Source organism: Mirounga leonina, unplaced genomic scaffold (assembly GCF_011800145.1).
Source record: "Mirounga leonina isolate KUSES-001 unplaced genomic scaffold, KU_Mleo_1.0 Mir_125, whole genome shotgun sequence".
NCBI lineage: Eukaryota > Metazoa > Chordata > Mammalia > Carnivora > Phocidae > Mirounga > Mirounga leonina.
This window is the reverse complement of record NW_023270305.1, coordinates 37239651-37264357: the sequence shown is the minus strand read 5'-3', so window position 1 is coordinate 37264357 and position 24707 is coordinate 37239651. Positions and strand designations below refer to the sequence as shown.

Sequence of the window (24707 nt, the reverse complement as noted above, 5' to 3'; positions counted from 1 at the left end):
CGTGTCTATGATCTGAGGAAGCAATCAGAGATCACTAAGGAAAGCATGATTGGAGAGAGGGCATGCAGAGATGCCACTCCTCTTCCTTGTCTTTCCATTGTTTAGTCCCCTAGGAACAAATTGATCTCAGTGACATCTATCCCCTTGTATAGCTCTGGAAAGAACTGGAAAATCTGTGGCCCTCCGACCCCCTTGAGAACTGACAAGCTTGCCTGTGCTGAGACCAGAGCTCCTGTGTTTCTGACAGGGATCGTCCTGTACCTTCCCCCAAGTAGGTACAGTATAATTCCTGTCATGTGTCTCATCTTCTCTCAGCTTCTACTCACCTGTCTTGCAGGGATTTGCAATGGTTTGTCAGGTAAGAGAAGACTGAGCTTTTATAAGAAAATTTGAAGGAGGGGCACTGAAATGAATTACAGGATTGTGGAGGGGACAGGGGTCATGGGAGGTGCTTGGCATTGGTTCAAGGAGATTACCACCACAGGGAGGAGTCTCTTCCCAGCAAAGGCTGAGAATTGCCACAAATATTTCCTCTTTCCTGTTCGCAGGTCAGAACTTTCCCAAGGAACAGGTGAAGTTTGTTCTTTTCCTGCCTCTTCTGTGTTAGGGGCTGTTGGCACAAACTGTAGTATTAAAAAAGGGGAACATCTAATGGAGTAATTCTTCTGGTTGATATCTCTAGAACTCCCTTCTGTAGGCATACATATATACTTCTTTCTGTCTTGTGCAGTTAAATTAAATAATTTGGGATGATAAGTGGAGGCAAGTATGGCAATTACAAGTATCACAGGTCTCATAGGTGAGAGCATAGAAGGAACTAAAGCCAAGAGTGGAGATGATATTTCAGGGTTGCCTCTTAAACATGGTGGTTAATTTTAAAGAAAACTCAGAATCATCTGATGATTCAATAGTTGAGCCAAGATATTATGGAAAATCAGATGCTTAAACTTGCCTTGCTAGTCTCCTGAGAGATGGAGCTTACCTGATGGATAATTACAATGGGATAAAATAAGAGGCAATGGAAATTAGAGTATAAGGAGGATTAGAGTCAAATGATGCAGAGCCAAAGGAAAAAAAATGAGGGTTAAAGAAGGGTCAGAACAGGAATTGGATGAAATTGTAGATATAGTCCTATATTGCATTTAAGTTAGAGGTGTGACGTCAAGATGTTCACTACCCTGGGCTGCTAACAACCTCCCTTGCAAAGACTATCATTTGGCTCTAGATGAAAAGACATTTATTTCTGTTACATTCTTACTGGGAGAGGGTCCAGTTTCATGTATGGATACTGAGAAAAGTTCCTAGGTCAGATTTACTGCTGAGTTGGCAATTTTGGGAATAACAAGAAACATGTGGCTCATACTATGTGTTTCAGGTTTGGTTTGGCCAGTCCTGGACAAAGTTATGCTGGGATTTTCTACATACCCTGACTCTCACAATAGGTTTTTAGACCAGCCTGTGTGTAAACATCTACGGTAGGGATTTGTGATGAGATCATGGAGTTAAGCTCATAATTGATTCATGTCCTCAGAATCCAATGTCAGTAGAACCCAAAAATAATCTAATAAGAAATATAGCTAACAGATTCTTTTGTTAAAAAGGGAAAAGAAAGTATTATGTCACAAAATATATGCAAAAATATGTAAATCCAAAGCCATAACTATAGTGAGAACTCAGTAGAAATTAAAGTTTAAAAGAACTGGAGGAGATTATGCTAAGTGAAATAAGTCAAACAGAGAAAGACAATTATCATATGGTTTCACTTATTTGTGGAACATAAGGAATAGCATGGAGGACATGAGAAGGAAGGGAAAAACGAAGTGGGGGGAGTCAGAGGGGGAGATGAACCATGAGACACTATGGACTCCGGGAAACAAACAGAGTTTCAGAGGGGAGGGGAGTGGGTGGATGGGTGGGCCCGGTGATGGGTATTAAGGAGGGCACTTATTGCATGGAGCACTGGGTGTTATATACAAACATTGAATCATGGAACACTACATCAAAAACTAATGATGTAAAAGCCAAGATGTCCATCGACAGATGAATGGATAAAGATGTGGTGTGTATACACACACACACACACACACACACTGGAATATTATGCAGCCATCAAAAGGAATGAAATCTTGCCATTTGCAATGACGTGGATGGAACTGGAGGGTATTATGCTGAGCGAAGTAAGTCAATCAGAGAAAGACATGTATCATATGACCTCACTGATATGAGGAATTCTTAATGTCAGGAAACAAACTGAGGGTTGCTGGAGTGGTAGGGGGTGGGAGGGATGGGGTGGCTGGGTGATAGACATTGGGGAGCGTATGTGCTATGATGAGCACTGTGAATTGTGTAAGACTGTTGAATCACAGACCTGTACCTCTGAAACAAGTAATACATTATATGTTAAAAAAAAAAAAAAAGGAAGAAAAGAAAAAGGTAGCAGGAAGAAAGAATGAAGGGGGTAAATTGGAGGGGGAGAGGAACCATGAGAGACTATGGACTCTGAGAAACAAACTGAGGGTTCTAGAGGGGAGGGGGGTGGGGGGGATGGGTTAGCCTGGTGATGGGTATTAAAGAGGGCATGTACTGAATGGAGCACTGGGTGTTATATGCAAACAGTGAATCATGGAACATTACATCAAAAACAAAGGATGTAATGTATGGTGATTAACATAGCATAATAAAAAAAAACTAATGATGTACTGTATGGTGGCTAACATAATAATAAAAAAAGAACAAAGGAAGCTCAAAACAAAAAAGAAAGAAAAAGAAGAACAACAACAAAAAACAAAATATGTGTTATTGGCTTGGAAATGGGCTGAGGATGGAGTAAAGTATTACTGGAGGTCAGAAAAATGGACACTTATATTGTGCAGTGTTGAAACATTTGGAAAACTGTCATTTGCTGTAATTTGGAGGACAGCTAATATATCTAATGAATTTGAAAATTTAAAAAAAATAAAAAAATGAAAGTATAAAAAATAATGTATCACACAAATATGATAATTAAGATGATTGAGAAATAATCTTGCTACATTAAAAGAATTATTTGAGAAGTGAGTAATAGCAATTACAAATCTAGAATGGAGTATGTTCTTGAATTCTTGAAAACTCAGTGAAATGGAGCAAAGAATCCATTTTAGATTAATATAACCTAAAGAGATATAGTAACCTAATCAAATGAGTAAATTTTAATTGGGTCTTGATTAATAAAGTAAGTTATTTCAGGGACAACTGTGAAATATGAATATGGGCTGATATTTGATAATCCCAGAATTTTAATTTTTTTCTTGTGATAATATTATAGTTAGTGAATTTCCTTATACTTCTGATACTTATAGTGAAGTATTTAGAGGTGAAATGTCATGATATATACAACTTATTTTCAAATTATTCAAGAAAATGTCTGTGTGTGGAGGGAGGAGAGGTCAAGGAACAGGAAATAAAGCAAATATATTACAATCTGGTAACAATTACTGAATCTAAGTGTAAGAGTAAGAACATTATACTATTCTTCCAATTTTTTATATGTTTAAAATTTTCCAGATAGAAAGTTATAGTTTAACTTACATGTTCACTATCAATAATAACATATATGTATTTTCTCATCATTACCATAAAATAGAAATATCATAATATAGAACAATATTCATGTTCAATCATATATAAAAATATATATTAAAAATAAATTTTACAAACTCAAATAAAATATTAAAGTATTATATATAAATATTTAACACTTAGATATGTAAACAGTTAACAAGGAAAAATAATGCAGTAATTGATTTTCTCTGTCCAACCAGAAAAAAATTATATCTTCAGAGTTAAAAAGAGTGATCATCAGACTCCACCTTTCAAAGCAGAGCTTAAATAGTTTTGAAGATGGAAAACCTCTGAGTCCTTCATTTATCTGTAAGAGGTGGACTTATAGGCACTCCAAAATTTCTTTTCTCCTTTTCAAGCTGTACTTGATTTCCTGTCCTTCTGAATCTTCCCCATTGCTAGGTAGAAGGCATTTAAACTCAGATCCTCCTATTAGAAGTTATTAAAACTCAGTTTTGTTTCTATTTTAATTGAAATAATGTTATACTTATAATAAACCTTAAGGTTATAATATCCTTAACTGCAATGTAAGACTTTTGTTTTATATGACAGGTCACTAAATTCAGTAAAATTTAGTTGTTATTGTTTTATTTGTAATTGTTCTTCCTAACTATCCCCATTAACCAGGCACTGAGAAATTTTCTTAAAAAGCTGGTTTTAGGTTATTTACAGACCACTTCTTGGTGGTGAGAAAGAAATCCTTACTTTTGGAGTAACCAAGATTGAGCGCTAAGAAGTTTTCTTTGCCAAAAGATACGATGTCCAACTTGTACTTATCATACCTATCAACTTCCAAGTCCAACAGTATTTGCAGATAAGCCTTAGTATAGTTATTCTTAGAATTAATACAAGGGGGAAATAATCACTTTGTGGGAATCTAGGCTATTTCTTCCAAGGATGGTGAAATGTGAAGAGTTCCTGGAAGATGGCTCAGGAGAACTCATATCAAAAATAACCTTGAAACATATTTTATTGGAGATTTATCATTAAAGCACAGCCTATTGGGGTATATTAACCAAATACCCAGGCTGCTACTTTGGTCCTTTCACCTTATCCTAAGACTGTCAGAACAAATGGGAAAGGAATAAAATGAGACCCCATACACTTTGTGAAACAAGGCAGGCTGGACAAACCTCAAAGTCCCTGAGGCCAAGGAGGGAAGTTGTCAGAGACTTGGAGAGTTGATAGCTGCTGACACTTGGTTAATCATATGTAAGTAATGAACAGTAACTATTTTATCACTGTGCAGTTATTGGGGTAATAAAGTTTTTATCAGGAAACTCAATTTTTATTTGGTTTCAGTGCCTCACATTGGTCTTAGAACAGTTCCTGTTGCTTATCATGTTAGTTCTTCTAATATATTTATTGTGTATTTTATAAAGGCTATTGTTTGTTATTTATTTTCTTTTAGGATAAACTAGTCATAATACAAAAGTTATCTTCATTTGGGAAAAAATTAAGATTATGTTTCTAACTGATTATCATCAGTTATAATCGGTTTGTTGATGGCAACTCTGCAGATCTGAAATGCATTTCCAGAGTACATATTTCTTTTAGAAACAAATAAAAATAAAAATCAGAAATGCTTTCATAGCTATGTTTTCTTTTTATTATGAATTATTTTTATGAAACAGAAAACACTTAGTAAACATATATGTATTCACCATCTAGAATGAACAGCGATGATATCTTGCCATCTCACATCTTTATTTTTTTTTAAGAAATAAAAAAGCAGACAGAAAAAGCAATGAAGAAATAGCATAGCAGTTACTTTTTACTTCTTATGTAATTCTCACTTCTTCCTACTTCTCCATTAGGAATTTTCTAATCCTTCCAATTTACATTTTTGAGCATTTATTGTGTATAGATATGTCAACCCTATATGGCATTATTTCATCTTTCTAGATTAACATTCATGTGCCAAATTTTATATAACATTCTAGAATTTTCTTTGTTCATTTGGCCTTAGGTTTTAAAATTTACTTTGAGATAGTTCTAATTCTTTGATTTTAACTGCATTGTAGTATTTACTCATCTAAGTATTTCAAAACTATGCATCCTTTCCTTTATTGGTGGGAATTTACCACATTAAGTTGATTTTAAGATGTGTAATTTGTCATATTTTAAAATCTCTAAAATCTGGGGGCACCTGGGTGACTCAGTCGGTTAAGCATCAGCCTTCAACTCAGGTCAAGATCCCAGGGTTCCCTGCTCAGTGGGGAGCCTGCTAGCCTGCTTCTCCCTCTCTCTCTACCCCCTCCCTCCCTCTGCTCATTCTCCCTCTCTCTCTCAAGATAAAAAAATAAAATATTTATAATAATAAATAAATAGAGGTGCCTGGGTGGCTTAGTCAGTTGAGTTGAATGTCTGCCTTCCCCTCAGGTCATGATCATTGGGTTCTGGGATCAAGCTCACCATGGGGCTCCTTGCTCAGCGGGGAGTCTGCTTGTCCCTCTTCCTGTGCCCCCCCACTTGTGTTCTCTCTCTCTCTCAAATAAATAAACAAAATCTTTTAAATAGATAAATAAATATAAATAAATAAGTAAGTAAATAAATAAATAAATAAATAAAATCTCTAAAATCTGAATACAGTCCTAATAATGACAAAAATGGTCTTCATCTTTGCTGTGTAGGACAAGGATCAGCAAACTTTTCTAAAGGGCCAGATAGTAAATAGTTTGGGCTCTGTGGGCCATACTGTCTCTCAATTCTGCCATTGTAGCATGAAAGCAGCCAAAAACAATATGCAAATGATAAACACATTTGTATTGTAGTTGAACATTAATTATGAGCACTGAACTCTGAATTTCATATCATTTCTGTGTGTCACAAAATATTCTTTCTTACTGAAATATAATTAACATAAAATGTTATTAGTTTCAGGTGTACAACATATTGATTCAACAGTTCTATACATTACTCATTGCTCGCCATGATAAGTGTAGTTACCATCTGTCCACCATACAACATTTTTACAATATCAAAATATTCTTCTTTTGATTTTTTTCTAACCATTTAATAATGTAAAAAAAATTCTTAGTTTATCAGCTGTATAAAAACAGGCAGTGAACCAGATTTTGGACCACTGAGTATAATTTGCTGACAACTGATAGATACAAAATTAGAAAGAAATTATTCAAACAATAACATAATTAATTATTTAATTATAATATGGTAAGAGCACTGAAGAATAAGTATAGGATTTTGAGAGCATAAAACAGGAGTGGTGTGACCTGATCTTAGCAGACAGTTAACAAGTTGGTCTGATTCCAAAGGGCATTGATTTTCATAATTTTTGTTCCAATTGGAACTAAGAAACAGATGTTTAGTAGTAAACCCAGACTAACCAAAGGAGCTCAGAAAAGCACATTCATTTCAAATGTGATTTTTTCAAATAGTTGTAGCAAGTTAAGATGAGTTAAAGCATCATTTATTGAAAAAAGCTGTATAAGAAGAAAGGAGGTCAGTCTCAGACACTCTTCTCCAAAGTAATTTATTGCCTGTTCAAAAAAATATAAATTCCAACTGAATGTTGTGTTTAAGAAACTAGACTATACAGGTCCAGGTTCTCCATCCAAAATCTACTTTCAGGTCAGAGATCCACAGTCAGCATCTATGACCAAGGTGAAGTCTAGGTCCAGGTGCAAAGGCTGGTCCAAAGTTCATATCTATACAAGGATAAAGACCATGTCCAAGGTTGCATTCCTAGGTATATTTCCACTCTGGATCTTGTCCAGATTCAAGATCCAGGTCTAATACCAGGTCTAAGATATAGGTCAAATTCATTTCTGACTTACAGATTCGATGTCCAGGTCAAGGTAAAGTTCCAAGATCATGGTAAATTTCTAAAGTCCAATTTCACATCTGTGTTTAGAATTGAAGTCCAAGTTCTATGTCCAGGTCCAGACTAAGTCCCAAGTCTAAGATTAGATGTCTAGGTCAATGTCAGGGGAAAACACCCAAGTTCATGACCATGGAACATAATTAAGGTCAGATTCAGTGTTCTAGACAAATTCAGATCCAAGGTTTGGGTCTTATATCCCATTCCAATGTCCAAATATAGATGATATGTTCAGATTAAGCTCCAATATGTGAGATCCAGGTCTTGGTCTAACATCTAAGTTTGAAATTATGAAAAGTGCAGGTAAAAGGTCCAATGTCCAATTCCATTGTCCATATTCAGTACAGATTTATGGTCCATATCTATAGTCCAGATCCAATGTACATATCCTAGGTCAGTCCCGTGTTCATGACTGGAGTCTTGGTCCAAGGTCCAGGGCCACGTGCACATTTAATGTCGATCTCAAATTCCAGACATTCCAGGTTCCAAGATTTTCCTCCCTCTCCTCCCCCATAGTATCTTCTTCTTTTTTTAATATCCGTCAATTCCCCCTTTTCCTCCTTCCACTCAAATCTAAAATTTGCTGATCCTTCAGAATTTTTCCTCCTTCTCTTCTATTCTTTTATTCCTCTCTTCTGACACCTATTAATTCTCCCCCAATATTTTCTTCCATTCTTTTCCTTCTCCTGTCTTACGACACTTGCTGATTCTCTAATATTTTCATAAGCTTTATAAGAACAAGAAAGCTCAGAAATATACATTCCTCTCAATTTCACTTTCCTGTTATGGGTGCTTTTTGTCTCTCTATGCTAACTACTTAGGAAAAGATTAAAAATTATGCCTGGAACAAAAGATCTTATCTGAGCAAGGTCCCTGCATTCTGACAAAGACTCATCCTTTAAGTGAAGAGCATGGTGATAGTTACATATGATGTAAACAAATACCATCTATGTTCAGGACTGTAATACTTAATGAAGCCTCATATGTTGGTCCTATGCATAATTAGTGAACATATTTCCCTTGCTATTCTCATCCATCTTGCTATAGGGTTTATGAATATGCACCTCACAAAACCTTAATATATTAATGCATGTAGTATATGAAGGCCTTTACTGGAATGTAGCCAGCTTTTGTATGTTGTATTTGATAAAGTATATGCTCAGAATTAGAACTTGGATTCCTAATTCATATATATAAGCAATCTACAGAAAGCAATTCTTAGTATGATAAAAACCAATAAATTATAGAAGGGTATATTAATAACATTTTACATAAAAGTAAAACACTTCTGTAATGAAAAATGTCTAATAAAGTAAGCAGTCAAAAGACAAATCTGGGAACAACCGTTTTTAACTTATACCAAAAATGTACACAATATGTAATGATTTTCTATAAATCAATTTAAAAATATCAATAATTCAATAAAAAATTGTAGGGAATATACACAAATATTTCACAGTAAAGGAATTACAGTATTCTTCATACTACAGTATATCAATCTATCAAAAGTATGCTCAAATAATAAAATAATTGCAAATTAAAACTGCACTGAATCATATAGGAACTCTGTGCGTTCTGCTCAGTTTTTCTGTAAAATTAAAACTTCTCAAAAAGTAAAGTCCCTTAATTAAAGTAAAACTGTACTGAATCTATCATAGTGGCAAAGATCTGCAAGTTTGATTATAAACTGTATGAGCAGGACTGTGAGGAAGCAGAATCTTCACACATGAAGTGAGGGAAGATAAATTAATGTGATGTCTCCCTTTTGGGCAATTTGGCCATATATATCAAAAATAAGAAAATGCATATATCCTTTGATCCCGAAGTTTTACTTCTTGGTATTTATTATACAAATATATTTACATACAATGCAAAATTAACTATGTTCAAGGTTTCTTGTTACAGGACTAGTAATAAGAGGAGAAGAATAGAAATAAGCTAAACATATATCAGGAGAGCAGAATAAACTACGATGCTTTTATTCAATGAAAGACCAGTTCACAGTCCCTGAATCAGATGAGTTTCAGAATTCAGAATTTTTGGGCGCCTGGGTGGCTCAGTCGGTTGAGCGACTGCCTTCGGCTCAGGTCATGATCCCAGAGTCCTGGATCGAGTCCCACATCGGGCTCCCGGCTCGGCGGGGAGCCTGTTTCTCCCTCTGACCTTCCCCCCTCTCATGCTGTTTCTCTCTCGCTCGCTCTCTAATAAATAAATAAATAAAATCTTTAAAAAAAAAAAAAGAATTCAGAATTTTTGGATTAAAAGGTACTATGGTAATTGTCCATTATATGACACTCCCAGGAGAGACTAGGACAGCACCTCTTTATCCACCACATTAACATTCTGCAGCAATATGTTTGAAAAATCACATTAAATGGTATATAAAGACCATACATTTTGAAGTATCTTCACTTCAGGTCAGCTCAGACAGGGTGAGATTGCATCCCTGGATTGGGCAGAATAGTGGTCCCTCAAGGTGTCCATGCCCTAATCCCTGGAACCTATGAGTTCTAGGGTTATGGGACATTACATTAGGTTGCATATATTTGGTTACATGACAAAAGGAACTTTACAAATTGTAATTAACATTAGGGACATGGAGATGGGGAGATTATCATGTATTTTCTGGGTGAATCCAATATAATTACATGAGACATTAAAAGTAGATGACCATTTCTGGCTGAAAGAAGAGGAAGCCAGAAGAGAAGAGGAAGAGATGTGATAGAAAGGAAAGTCACAGAGAAGGACTATATGCACCACTGCTGGTTTAAGGTGGAGGGGGCAAAAGGAATACAGATGTCCTTAAGGATTAAGAGAGACCTAAAGCCAACAAAGAAATGAAGAATGAAACTGGACCATTTCCTTACACCACACACAAAAATAAGACTCAATATGGTTGAAAGACCTAAATGTGAGACAGGAGTCCATCAACATCCTAAAGGAGAACACAGGCAGCAACCTTGTCAACCTTAGCCACAGCAACTTCTTCCTAGAAACATCGCCAAAGGCAAGGGAAGCAAGGGCAAAAATGAACTATTGGGACTTCATCAAGATAAAAAGCTTTTGCAAAGCAAAGGAAACAGTCAACAAAACCAAAAGACAACCGACAGAATGGGAGAAGATATTTGCAAATGACATATCAGATAAAGGGCTAGTATCTAAAATCTATAAAGAACTCAGCAAACTCAACACCCAAAGAACAAAGAATCCAATCAAGAAATGGGCAGAAGACATGAACAGACATTTTTCCAAAGAAGACATCCAAACGGCCAACAAACACATGAAAAAGCACTCAACATCGCTTGGCATCAGGGAAATCCATATCAAAACCTCAATGAGATACTACCTCACACCAGTCAGAATGGCTAAAATTAACAAGTCAGGAAATGACAGATATTGGCGGGGATGCGGAGAAAGGGGAACCCTCCTACACTGTTGGTGGGAATGCAAGCTGGTGCAACCACTCTGGAAAACAGTATGGAGATTCTTCAAAAAGTTGAAAATAGAGCTACCATATGATCCAGCAATTGCACTACTGCGTATTTACCCCAAAGATACAAATGTAGGGATCTGAAGGGGTACGTGCACCCTGATGTTTATAGCAGCAATGTCCACAATAGCCAAACTGTGGAAAGAGCCAAGATGTCCATCGACAGATGAATGGATAAAGATGTGGTATATATATACAATGGAATATTATGCAGCCATCAAAAAGATGAAATCTTGCCATTTGCAATGACGTGGATGGAACTGGAGGGTATTATGCTGAGCGAAGTAAGTCAATCAGAGAAAGACATGTATCATATGACCTCACTGATATGAGGAATTCTTAATCGCAGGAAACAAACTGAGGGTTGCTGGAGTGGTGAGGGGTGGGAGGGATGAGGTGGCTGGGTGATAGACATTGGGGAGGGTATGTGCTATGGTGAGCACTGTGAATTGTGCAAGACTGTTGAATCACAGACCTGTACCTCTGAAACAAATAATACATTATATGTTAAAAAGAAGAAGAAGAAGATAGCAGGAGGGGAAGAATGAAGGGGGGAAGTCAGAGGGGGAGATGAACCATGAAAGACTATGGACTCTGAAAAACAAACTGAGGGTTCTGGAGGGGAGGCGGGTGGGAGGATGGGTTAGCCTGGTGATGGATATTAAAGAGGGCACGTCCTGCATGGAGCACTGAGTGTTATACGCAAACAATGAATCATGGAACACTACATCAAAAACTAATGATGTAATGTATGGTGATTAACATAACATAATAAAAAAATAGGTTAAAAAATGGAGAATTCAGACTGACAGATGCAAGGAACTGAATTCTGCTAAAAACATGAGTGAGTTTGAAAGCAGATTCTCCCCTAGAGCCTCCACAAAGGAAGACACTTAGATTTTAGCCTTGGGAGACCTGGAGCAGAGAACCACAGCCTGTGTTGCAGAAACAACAGAATTGCAGATAATAAATTTGTTCTATTTAAAGAATCTAAGTTTGTGGTAATCTGCTCAGGCAATAATAGGAAACCAATATAATTATCAGGTGAATGATAAACATACTTGTGTGAGTTTTTTTTTTAAAGATTTTATATATTTATGAGAGAAGGAGCAGGGGGAGGAGCAGAGGGAGAGGGACAAGCAGACTCCATGCTGAGTGTAGACCTACACGTGGGACTCAATCCCAGAACCCCGAGATCATGACCTGAGCCGAAACCAAGAGTCGGGAGCTTAACTAACTAAGCCTCCCAGGTGCCCCCCAAATACTTGGTTTTTAATGCCTTTTTTCCTCTTCCTTTTTCTTTAAACTTTTTATCATATATAAAAATTCACAAATGGTAAATGCATAGTTTAATGAGTTTTCAATAACAATACATCAGTGCATCCAGAGCCCAGATCAGAAAATAGTAATTTCCAACATCCCAGGAGATCCACCCCTGCTTGCTTCCACAGAGCCCTGGCTTCAAATACATAAATGAGTTTGGCATCTTTCTGTTCTTGATATAAATGGAATCATAAAATATGTACTGTCTAGTGTCTGGCTTCTCTCAATTAACTTTGTGTTTGTGAGATATGTTCAAATTATTTTGTGTAATTGTAGATTGTTCATTCTAATTTCTGTGTAGTGTTTCATTACATGGATATACTGCAATTTATTTATCTTTTCTTCTACTGATGGACATTTGGGTAATTTTCACTGTTTGGCTTTAAGAATAGTGCTGCTAGGAACATCACATGTCTTATAGTATGTCCGGGTACACTCTATTCTTAGATATATATCTAGGAGTGAAATACTGAGCAATTTAAAGTTTTATTTTGTTTTTCTGAAATGCAGATGAGGAATTGAGGACCCATACTATGTAGCTATAAAAAAGAATGTAGAAGCTGTTTATGTAGGGATGAGAAAAATTTCTAAGGTATGATTATAAGTGAAAAAAGGGTACAGACCAGAGTATATTGTATTTTGTGTACAAAGGAGATAAGACAATATATTAATACTTGCTTTTATATGCATGAAAAAACTCTTAAAGGATAAAGAAGACAGTAATAAAGATAGCTCCCTTCAAAAACAAGGGGTGGTGGTAGGAATCCAAGAAGATGGGGCCAAAAGTAGGAGCAAACCTCATGCATACATATACACACACGTGTATGTGTATGTATACACACATGTTTGTATACATGCATATATGTGTATATATATGTACCTAGTTTTTTTCAACTGTGGGAAAGTACTCCTCAAAAATGAAAATAAAATTAATGGTTCACCTTTGTAGAGGTGATATTCCCTTTTTTACACATGGTTACATTTGGCCGTAGAGTTTCTCAGGAAATTACCCACTTTCTAGCCAGTTTCCTAGACAGTAGTGATTGGCTCTAGCTTTTAGCAGTACAGTCCTTCCCCCAAGGCTGGTGCTACCTTCCCTGGTGCTGTTCCAACTCTCACTCTAAGAAGGTGGCTAGAGGCATTGATTGCCCTGTTTTATAATGAAAACAAACAGGCAAACCTAAACATTTTAAATTATTAAATTAAGTGATTGTATTTTAAAGTAAAATATCTTCATTTTGTTTAAGGCTCTAAAGGGAAGATCCTGCACCCAATTTTCCCTGTTTTAAAACCATGGCATGTGTTCCTAAGTGAAACTTCATAAAAGAGAAGTTAGCAAGCTATCTGTTCACCCTAATGAAGACCTGCTGCATATTATCCAAATAGGAAAAAATATAAACCTGAAAAATCAAGAAGTGTTTTTCAAATGGCCAAAATGATGAGCACCTTTGTTTCTTCCATCTATAATAAAAATTCCCATGGCAGCCTGGCCTCCTGAAATGAGCAGCCTCATGGCAAGTCTTGGCTAGCTGAGCCTGCTGGGCCTCCTTACCTCCTCACCTCCTTTGGCTCTGCCCTGGGGGGAAAACACAGGGAGGACAAGAAACCTACTCTGCTGACACATAAAGCCAAAAGACATGATTATAATAATGACTCACCAATTTCTGGCCCCAAGTCAAAGCTCAGTAAAGGCTTATACCCCTGCTCCTCCTCCAAACAGTCATAAATCTGGTTTCTTCTGCATAAGAGGCCTTTATAATTGATGGCTACATTTCAAAGACAAAATAGTCAATATACTGGGCAAGTTTCCCTATCCATTTCTTGTAAGCCATACATGAAATTTATAACCCTTCTAACTGATCATCACTCCAGGAATGTATTGATTTTTTTTAAAAAACACGTAGTCGACATCTGTGATTGCTGGCTCCAAATAGAACTGATATTTAAACAGCAAAATCATTCTAGTCTTTACATTTGTATGGGATTAACAGTTCCCATCATTTCACCCCATTTTCTGCAAATTTCCAGCCCTGGAAGAATCTGTGATTTATGGTTTTTGTATTGAAGGAACAAATGAGCATTTTTTCAGTGCAGGAGCTCTGTTGAGAATTGGGGTTGGCAAAATTTTAAAGATGTTCCCACCCCCACCCCCAACATTTCTGCCCCTGGTTATTCAAACACTAAACTAGGTATTGTGGTAAAAGAACTTTGCACATATAATAAAGCTACTAAGAAGCTAACTTTAAAATAAGAAGATAATCTTGGATTATCTGGGTGGGCATAATTTAATCACATACACCCTTAAAAGGAGAAGAAGAAGGCAGAAAAGTCAGATGCAGTAGAAGTCAGGAAAGATGAGGCAGGAGGGGAAGACAGAGAGATCTTAAGTGTGAGAAGAACTTGACTTACCACTGCTGTCTTTGAAAATGGAAGAGGGACATGAGCTAAGGAATGTAGTTACTCTCTAGAATCTGAAAACAGCCCCTAGCTGACAGCCAGCAAGACAACAGGGTCCTCAGTCCCACATCACAAGGAACTGAATATTGCCAATAAGCTGAATGAGCTGGGACATAGATTCATCCTAGAGCCTCTAGATAAGGAATACAGCCCTACTGCCATGTTGGTTTCAGCCTTATGAAACCTGGGGTAGAAAAACAGCTGAGGGACGCCTGGGTGGCTCAGTTGGTTAAGCATCTGCCTTCAGCTCTTGGTCATGATCCCAGGTCCTGCATCAGGCTCCCTGCTCAGCGGGGAGTCTGCTTTTCCCTCTGCTCTTCACCCCGCTGTGCTCTCTCTAACTCTCTCTCTCTCTCTCTCCCTCTCTCAAATAAATAAATTTTAAAAAATCCTAAAAAGAAAAACAGCTGAGCCATGCTCTGCCCAGATCTCTCACCCACAGAACTGTGAGATGATAAAACGTATTTTTAAGTTGCCAAATTTGTGGTTATTATTTATGGAAACTATAAAAAAAAACCTAAACATTAGTTTTTATATAAGAAGTAAAATTTTCCTCTAGTACATGACATGGTGTGGGCCTCACACAAAACTTATTATCCACTTGCGAGCATAGTCATCAGCATTCTTACTTGCATCTGCCTGTGGTGTCATCCTTTCCACCGTGCTCTCTTTGTGAGGAAAAATTGTGACTCTATCACTCATGAGTAAATGTGTCTCAAAGGTTTTTGTCAAGAACTGAGTCTTAGTCATTGTTTTATTTTTCATAGCACCTGGGGTAGAACCTGGCACATAGTTAAATCTTCAATAACCACTTGTTGACTTGAGGTCAATGATTTATGTTTTTCCCATAAATACCATCTGAACACTGTTTATTTTCTGAGTTGTTCTTTCCCGCCTCTATACCAGTTGAGTAATCCTAACTGAGTTGTAGCTGCCCAGAAATGGGACTAGGCAATGTTAACACAACCACAACCCCCCGACACCCTATACTTGTGAAACAGGTTACAGTGTTAAGCTTCAGTCTGTGACTGTGGCTAGAGGTCAGAAGAAACACAAAATGAGGGGTCAGCTGCAGTTATATCTAGAAGTCAGTCTGAGAAGAGTCAAAGGTTGGTCTGTTGATCAAGAAATGCTGGATCAGCTTGTGACCGGCACTGATAGCAATTTCTGCTTATGTTCAGGGTGGGGTTCTAAATTTTCTTTGGAAATTTACCTTACTCTTCAAATTATTTCCAAGGCTTCTTCAGCATATTTACTCCGTGTAAAAATAACAAATCCCTCCTAACGAACCAGCTGAGCCCCTTCAGGAAAACTATTTACACATCCTTAGCCCCCAGAATTGGGAGGGAGACTTTGTGAGAATTGTGGCAGCCACCATTGATAATAATGCTGTTGCTGTGGGAAATTGCCTTGATATAATGGTAGATTCCAAGTCAGAGGTCACGGAACAGAAAGGCTCACTAGTGAAATTAAAATGCTCAAACCATGCAGTTTATTGAAATCAATTCAAAACATTAGGTGAAAATGCAAAGGGAATAGATATAGTAAATTAATACTTAGGAAAAGTGCAAGCAGAGTTGAAAAACCACACTACCTAATTTGGGGCTACACAATTGTAATTAATAGCTTATCTATTGCTATGTAACAAAATGCCCCAAAACTAGCAGCTTAGAGCAACAAATACTTACTATATTACAGTTTTGTGAGTTAGGAATGCAGGAGAATCTTGGAATAGAAAAAAATAGGAAAATTCTGAAGAAATTTGAATAGAATATGAACTTTAGCTAATTAAAGAAAAAGTGAACTGCCTTATTTATTTAAATTTTTTTTTTGAAGAGTTTGTGAGTACTACAAATATTGAGCCTTTACTTCCCATTATTTAAATCTAAAAATGATATCTTGGCTGGTTATGAAATTCTATTAGAATAGACCTTCCCCTTAGCTTTTTATGCAAATGGTCTCTTTTCTTCTGGAATCTAATGTTTTGTGGAGAAGAGTGAGAGTAATGTAATTTCCCCCTCCTTTGTAGAACATAAGATCTTTCTACCTGGGTTCAGATATTTATTTATTTGTTAGTTTGTTTATACTAAATTATTTTTTAGTCTTCCATTACATTTTCACCATTTCTCAAGCCTGTCCTCAAAGTTACTGATATGCTTCTTTGTCATCTTAGGTCTAGTCCTTAGTGCTTCCTTACTCTCAGATCTATGATAAATTTTGTTTTTTGTTTTTCTTCTAAATCTTAATAAAAAGGTGGTATATATGGAATACAGGCCATAGAGACCAAAAGATTTCTAATTCGTCCAATTGAAGAAGAAAAACAGAACAAAAGAATAGAAAAATTAGTCAAGGAAAAAATAAAACTTTACAATAAAGGACTATCTGAATCCAGAACCTTCTGAGTTCCAGAAAAAGAAAAAGAATACTTACTGTCAAGATGACGTGGAGCTAGATGAAGGAAGTTCAAGAATAAGAAAAAATATCACCATCATAACTTTTTCTCCATGTCGTTGTATCTTCCATCTTCAGTACTCTCTTCATTGATAGCTTCTAGTTCTTTTGAGAATACAAAAACAATTTTGCAAAAGTTTTCTTCTGTTTTTTTTTTTTTTTTGGATTTCAACATGTATTCTGTACTTGAACTTCACTTCTAATGTCTATGTCCTTCTTTTTGTTTGATACAGTGTATTTACAGAGATCCAAGGCCAGATTGTCGTTTTACATACCTTTGAGTAGAAGTTATATCTGTGTCGTTATTTTGCCTTAGAAAAAATACTGGAGGATTCCACTCAGCTTCTTTCTTTGCTTCCCTGGATACTTTTCATTTTTCACTTAGTGACTGAATTGGTGGTTTGTAATCTCGGTTAGATCTTGTGTTTTTTGAGTGTGGGAGGTGGCAGTGGTATCTGGAGTGAACTGACAGTTGGCTGCTGGTAATTTTAATTTGGGTAAGCTCTCTCTTAGCGCTTGCCAAATTTGCAATACCATCTGCCAGAGGGCTGTATGTGCTCCCTTGATTAGAAGTGTGAGGCTACCTCAGAGTTAATCCTTTACCTTGCTTTGAGGAGAGCAAGTTTCATGTTGGCAAGTGAGTGACTGTGAAATCCCCTTGGTCCCCAAACTTTTGGTTGCATTGTTCTTAACTTACCTGAATTGACTTTCACCTGAAACTGCAAACCTGAATCTCAGCTCATTGTTGCCCAGTATTCTCTGCCCTGCTTCATCTCGTATCATTTAAGACTCTTCCTGAGTGAAGAACCCTAATGGCTTTAGCAGTAGGGTTTTTGTTTGGTTGTTTGTATAAGTAAAAATATAGAAGCTGAGCTAATTTTATGTAGGGAACTGATCTACCACCAGAGACCCAGTGTATCTCCAAATCTGTTCTGCCTGCTTCATTTATAGTTGAATATTTTTAAATCTGAGTAATGGACACATGTGGTTTATTACATTATTTTCTCTGCCTTTGTCTGTACTTGAAATTTTCATTATAAAGAGTAAAATGAAATTACCAAAATGGAGAACTCCTATGTCTCTCCTTCTGCTTTTATCATTTCAAAAAAGGGTTGTTTTCAAGGCCTTTTCTTGCCTTTCATCTATATTCAGACCTCTGCACTGTGATCAACATGTAAAGTGTTCTCTGTAGCTTCTTTCTTTTATTTGATCCAGATTTTGTGTTTCTGCTAAGTTTGTCATGTGGACTTGTGGCAGGTTGGTTGAAGATATATTTTACTGTACTATTTTAGACTTTTATTCGTTCATATGGTTTCTTTGGAGAAGGGAGTTAAATAAACAAGAACTTTTCCTTGACAAGAAAGTCTACTGAGAAGGATATTTATTAATTAATTTGAGCAGAGGTGTCAATATTGCTCTAAGTTTTTTTTAGATTTTATTTATTTGTCAGAGAGAGAGCAAGAGAGCACAAGCAGGAGGAGAGGCAGAGGGAGAGGGAAAAGCGGGCTCTTGGCTGAGCAGGGAGCCCCACGTGGGGCTTGATCCCAGGACCCTGAGATCATGACCTGAGTGGAAGGCAGACGCTTAACCGACTGAGCCACCCAGGTGCCCCTGAATCTCCCTCACTTTTATCTTGGAGTGAATTTACTAGTTCCAACTCAGTTCTATGCATCCTTTACCATCATTTTCTCTTCTTTGAAATTATAAAACTGCCCAATCCTCTCACTTGGATTCAAGGAGAGTGAATGACAACACTTAGAACTGTGGTGTCTTATCTGTCATACTCTTGCTTGGCCATGTGAGCTGCTTCCTAGAGAAGTAGTCTACACTATTGTAGATATTTTCATATCCTACTGTTTTCTTGTCCCTTGTTTAGCATAGCATGCTACTGTGGTTCATATCAACTGCAAGGAGTCAGTGGTGATGGTCGTGTTAAAACCCAGAATTGCCAACCTAAACACAGTGGTTCTTGGGAGAGCATTTAATTCAGTGGCTGCTTTACAGGTAAAATAGTGGGATCTGTTTTTGAAAGAGAAGAGGGGAAACTGATACGAAGGCAGAAATTTGTGAAAGAGTCCCTGGGGAACACAACAAGCACCTGTTTTGTCTGGAACATGTGGAGCCTTCTTCCCGAATGAACACACAGCCTGCAGATGTCACTGCCATGTCTTCATTATAGGCAATTTTTTTCAGGGCAAGAGAAATTCAGCATAACAGCTGTCACATTATATCTTTTAATATCTCATCCTTTGTGATGAAGGAAGCCATAACCAACCAAGTAAGAAAGAAGTGACTACTGGTGTTCTGACTTAAATCAGTGAAGGTCTTCTTTCCACTTCTGCAAATCTTGAGTATTCTGTAACAGCAGCTCTGAACTGCTTGTACTATGCTCTTCAGGGAAAAATAAAGAATTTGGTGAGATAAAGCTAGCTCATTAAAATTTTCCTCTGTGATTATGTTTTTAATATATTTGGAAGTATTAGAATATCTTCTATTTATAAATAATGATGAGGTTAGATGGTAAGTTCTGTTTTATTCTTTGTTTTTGTTTTTTTAAGATTTGTTTATTTTAGAGAGAGAGGTAGGGAAGGAGCCAAAGGGAGAGAATCTCAGACTCCCCACTGAGCACAGAGCCAATGCAGGACTTGATCCCACGACCCATGAGATCATGACTTGAGTCAAAACCAAGAGTCGGACACTTAACCGACTGAGGTACCCAGGCATCCCTATTTTACTTTGTTTTTTAATAAAATATAGAATTAGCAACCCTACTATACTGTCCCATATCTAATTCATGACATTAAAAACCTTGATAAGTACTTCTATAATTCTTGAGTACTCCAAATATGAGATAATATCTATAATGGCACAATGTCTGACACAGAAGAGCATTTAATGAAATGTTTGTTACCATACATCTCTTTATAGCTTTAATACAGTTAACCCTTAAACAATATGGATTCGAACTGCATGGGCCCACTTATATACACATTTTTTTGCAGTACGGTACTCTAAATGTATTTTCTCTTATGATTTTATTAACATTTTCTCTTCTCTAGCTTACTTTATTATAAAAATACAGTGTATAATGTGTATAACATAAAAAATGTGTTAATAGGCTATTCATGTTACTGATAAGGCTTCCAGGCAACATTAAGCTATTAGTAGTTTCCAGGGAGTCAAAAGTTAATACACAAATTTCCTACTATGCAGGGAGTTTGTTTCATGATTTCTCAGAGGATGTAGTTGCCATTCTGCCAACAAATTGCCAACATTTTATGAACTCCCTGTTCTCTAGGATTCTTTCAACAGCCCTGCTTAGAGAATAAAGCTAACATGGCCCTTTGAACTGCCACCATGGGGAAGGAACTATGAGTTGGTAGGCATGAGAATTCAGGTTGCTCTCTTCAAAGCACTCACGATGTGCTTCTGAGAAGTCTTTAATGCCCAGTGACCCCCTCTTCGAGTGACTACTGCTTTCTTATCAATGATATCTCTAGATCCATTTGCTATTCCTATCTATTACCAAGGACACCCAACTGGTAATCCTCCCTCACATCATGATAGCACTGAATCACTAGTTAATTGCTGCTTCTCCTAATCCTACCTCAGAAATAGCACCCAATACAGAAATGGGACCCTTCTCAGAATCTTTCATTAGGAACCCAATTTTACAAAAGATGCATTTCTCCTCCCTCTTGGATAGCAGCACATAGTTCCTTTGGGGTACCCTCCCTCACTGACTTGGGTTATTATATCTGACTTTGCCCATGTAAAACCTTGTCTCTGGTGGTCTTTGGTGGATAGGGCTTTTGCAGAAACAAAGTGTTTATGACCTGTATCACTCACCCTCCCACCACAGGTAGTACCAACTCCTCTCAATTTTGTCCTGCTAATCTGAAAAGTTTTCATTTTACCCATCCTTTCTGTGCTGCTTGCTTCAGAACCAGAAAACAAACAGTTATACCCCAGGGATTTCAGTATGTTTATACCTGCCATCAACTTTTTTTGCCACACAAGTCTGAGACATAGAGGGGTGGGTAATACCATCTGAGGAAGAAGTAAATTTTGCCATCTCTGAATTCATAGCAGAGAGAGAGAGCAAGGCCCCACATATGGAGGTGATTCATTCAATATTGCTGAAGGAAAGTCTTAGGACCTAAAATATAAAAGATAAATAATAAACTTGGGGTAGAGATGTCAGGGCAGGGTGGAAGTGTGGGAGTGGACTCTGTTTTATGTATCTAGAGTTTGACATGTAGCCCTTTTAGGCCTTTTAAGTGACACATACAAATCTGTAGTACTTAGGTAGTTCCAACTATTTTCACAGGGTCACTCCAAATTGAGCAGCTCTGACATAGACTCAAGCCCTACTCTTGTTATTCAGTGCCTTTTCAGGAATGATTTTATTTCTGATTCTATTAACCCTGTGAATTTCTCTCTGGTAGAGTTAAATAAAGAACATGTTTCTTTATTTCAGTAGAAAACTATGCACCATCTACAGCATACCCTTTGGATCATCAGAGTCTAGCCATGCTCATTGTCATTGTCTTTGAGCTGTTTTGCAACTCTTTATATAAATTGTAGGTAATGTATATGTTCCCATCTAGTAGTGATGTGATCCCACTCCCACCCACCTGTGGGCAAAACAGTCCCATTTGCAATTCATTTTGTCCATTTGCAATTCATTTTGACATTTCTTTTACCCATATAAATAAATCTGTGCTGTTTGACTTTTCTTTTGAACTCCTTATAATTTCTGCCTGCTTCCCTCATATGAGTAAAATAAAGTTTTTAACATGTGTTCAATCAGTATGAGAGTCTGATTTTACCTTTTTCTATACATTATCTTTGAACAGTATCTATTTCACAGGATTGCCTGTGAATGCCTCATACTTAATCACCATTTTGCTTTGGTCCATGAGTAAAGAATTGAGTAACATTAGGGATTTTTACGGTTTCTCTGAAATTTGTCAAAATGTTCACTTTAGGTACCAACTTATTTCACAAAGGAAATTCATTACACTTTAGGGAAGTGGAAATTATGCCATCTCAGAGAAAAATGCAGTGCAGTTTACTTGTAGAGATGGCTTGGGGTCAGGGGTTTGTATGCTTAGCTATTTTGTTTTTGTTGTTATTGCAGGATTTTTGTTTAGGGATGTATACTCCTTTATCTCTTCTCAGCATTTTTTATGGTTCTAATTTATATATATGTATATATTATATATATATTTAAAGATTTTATTCATTTATGTGGAGAGAGAGCACGTGAGAGCACGAAGTGTTGGGGAGGGGCAGTTAGAGAGGGAGAAACAGACTCCCTGCTGAACTAGGAGCCAGTTGCCAGATGTAGGGTTCCATCCCAGGACCTTGAGATCATGACCTGAGCTGAAGTCAGACGCTCAACCAACTGAGCCACTCTGGTGCCCCAGGTTCTAATTTATATTTTTAGAACAAGAGAGTGAGATGGTTCAATTGACCTTGGTGTTGTGAACATCCCTCTTCTCTAGATTGTTTCCCACATCATTGCAAGATTTGCGTCCTTTCTCTGGATCTGTTTCCTCATCCATTTGTGAATACCAGTCCCCAAGAAAAACTTTTTTGATCATTCTTCCACATCTTGAAGCATGCAAAGTGCTGGAAATCACATTATCTCCGCTTCCTGTGTTTTCTCACCCAGAGATAATGCACGATGTGGAAATAAACAAAGACCACCATATTACAACAAATAGACTGTTTATTCAGAGCTTGCTATAACAAGAGTCAGCTGCCATCACTTGCATTTAGCTGAGACAATCCCAAAATCTGGAATGTTCACAGTGTCCTCAATGTCCTTTACTCCCTGGTAGACATGTCCAATATTAACCAGCAGCTGGACATGTATATGCAAGCAGAGGTGACTCTGAGAGTGTGGCTGGCAGGAGTATGGACGGCACACCTTTTACAAGATGTTTGGGTATTTCAGCCTGGTGGGGCTTCTGTGTCTGCACTCCCTGTTGGGGGATTACTACCAGGCCATCAAGGTACTGGAGAATATCGAACTGAATAAGAAGAGCATGTATTCTCGGGTGCCTGAGTGCCAGGTCACCACAAATACTATGTCAGTTTTGCATATTTGATGATGTATTGCTACCAGGATGCCATCCGGGTCTTTGCCAACATACTTCTCTACATCCAGAGAACCAAGAGCATGTTCCAGAGGACCACATACAAGTATGAGATGATTAACAAGCAGAATGAGCAGATGCATGCACTGCTGGCCATCGCCCTTACCATGTACCACATGCAGCTGTGGGAGAAATATGGGGACAAGATGCTACGTATGCAGAAGGGTGACCCACAGGTCTATGAGGAACTTTTCAGCTACTCGTGCCCCAAATTCCTGTTGCCTGTGGTCCCCAACTATGACAACGTGCACCCCAACTACCACAAGGAGCCTTTCCTGCAGCAGCTGAAGGTGTTTTCCAATGAAGTGCAGCAGCAGGCCCAGCTCTCTACCAACTGCAGCTTCCTCAAACTCTACACCACCATGCCTGTGGCCAAGCTGGCTGGCTTCCTAGACCTCTGAGCTGGCTCTGAGTTCTGGATCCAGCTCCTTGTCTTCAAGCACAAGATGAAGAACCTGGTGTGGACCAGTGGCATCTCTGCCCTTGATGGCAAATTTCAGTCAGCCTCTGAGGTTGACTTCTACATCAATAAGGACATGATCCACATCACAGACACCAAGGTCGCCAGGTGCTATGGGGATTTCTTTATCCAGCAGATTCACAAATTTGAGGAGCTCAGTCAAACCCTGAAGAAGATGGGACAGAGACCCTGAGTACATTCACACTCTAGTTAGGAACTTACTTTGAGGTCTCTCTAGGTGGAGCATATTTTTGTCACTGTGAAGCCTTTACCTAGATCAGCCATCAGCCATTCAGTTGAGTTGAAGTTTATTTGAATTAAGGACTGAAATGCTTTAAATAGGTCTCAGTAAAAGATCTTTGGAGTCAGAAAAAAAAAAAAAAGATCATCTGGGTTACAGGCTGTTTCTTGGGTCAATGCTGTTTAAGGAGATCGAAAAATAATGAGCTTAAATGCCCATGGCCTCCATTTTCTTATCTGTAAAAAGACTGACCAACATTAGGAGTCCCGGTTTTTTCCCTCAAAAAAATGTGAAGCTGGAAAGATGGCGGAGGAGTAGGGGACCCTATTTCAACTGGTCCCCGGAATTGAGCTGGATAACTACCAGACCACTCTGAGCACCCACGAAACCAGCCTAAGGTGTAAGAAGATCTGGATCTCTACAAACAGAATATTGAAGGCAGTTGGTTTTGAGGTACAAAGCGGAGAGCCGTGATCCTGCGGGCAGATATCAGAGGATAAACGGTGGCGGGACGGAGCTTGGCCGTGGGGATCCTACACCGCCGGTAAGTGACAGCCTCGCGCGCTTTGGACGGGCACAGACTCCCAGACCGGTAGCATCGGGAAAGGACTTTAGGGCAGCCCCCAGGGTGGAAAACCAGACTGGCAGGGTCATGCACATGTGAACTGCAGCCCCCT

General features: G+C 37.8%; 1 pseudogene; it reads left to right on the top strand.

Annotated features, from left to right (window-relative positions):
• The first annotated feature begins 12942 nt into the window (after nt 1-12942).
• On the top strand, nt 12943-23997 carry LOC118007538 (annotated as a pseudogene).
• The last annotated feature ends 710 nt before the right edge of the window (nt 23998-24707 follow it).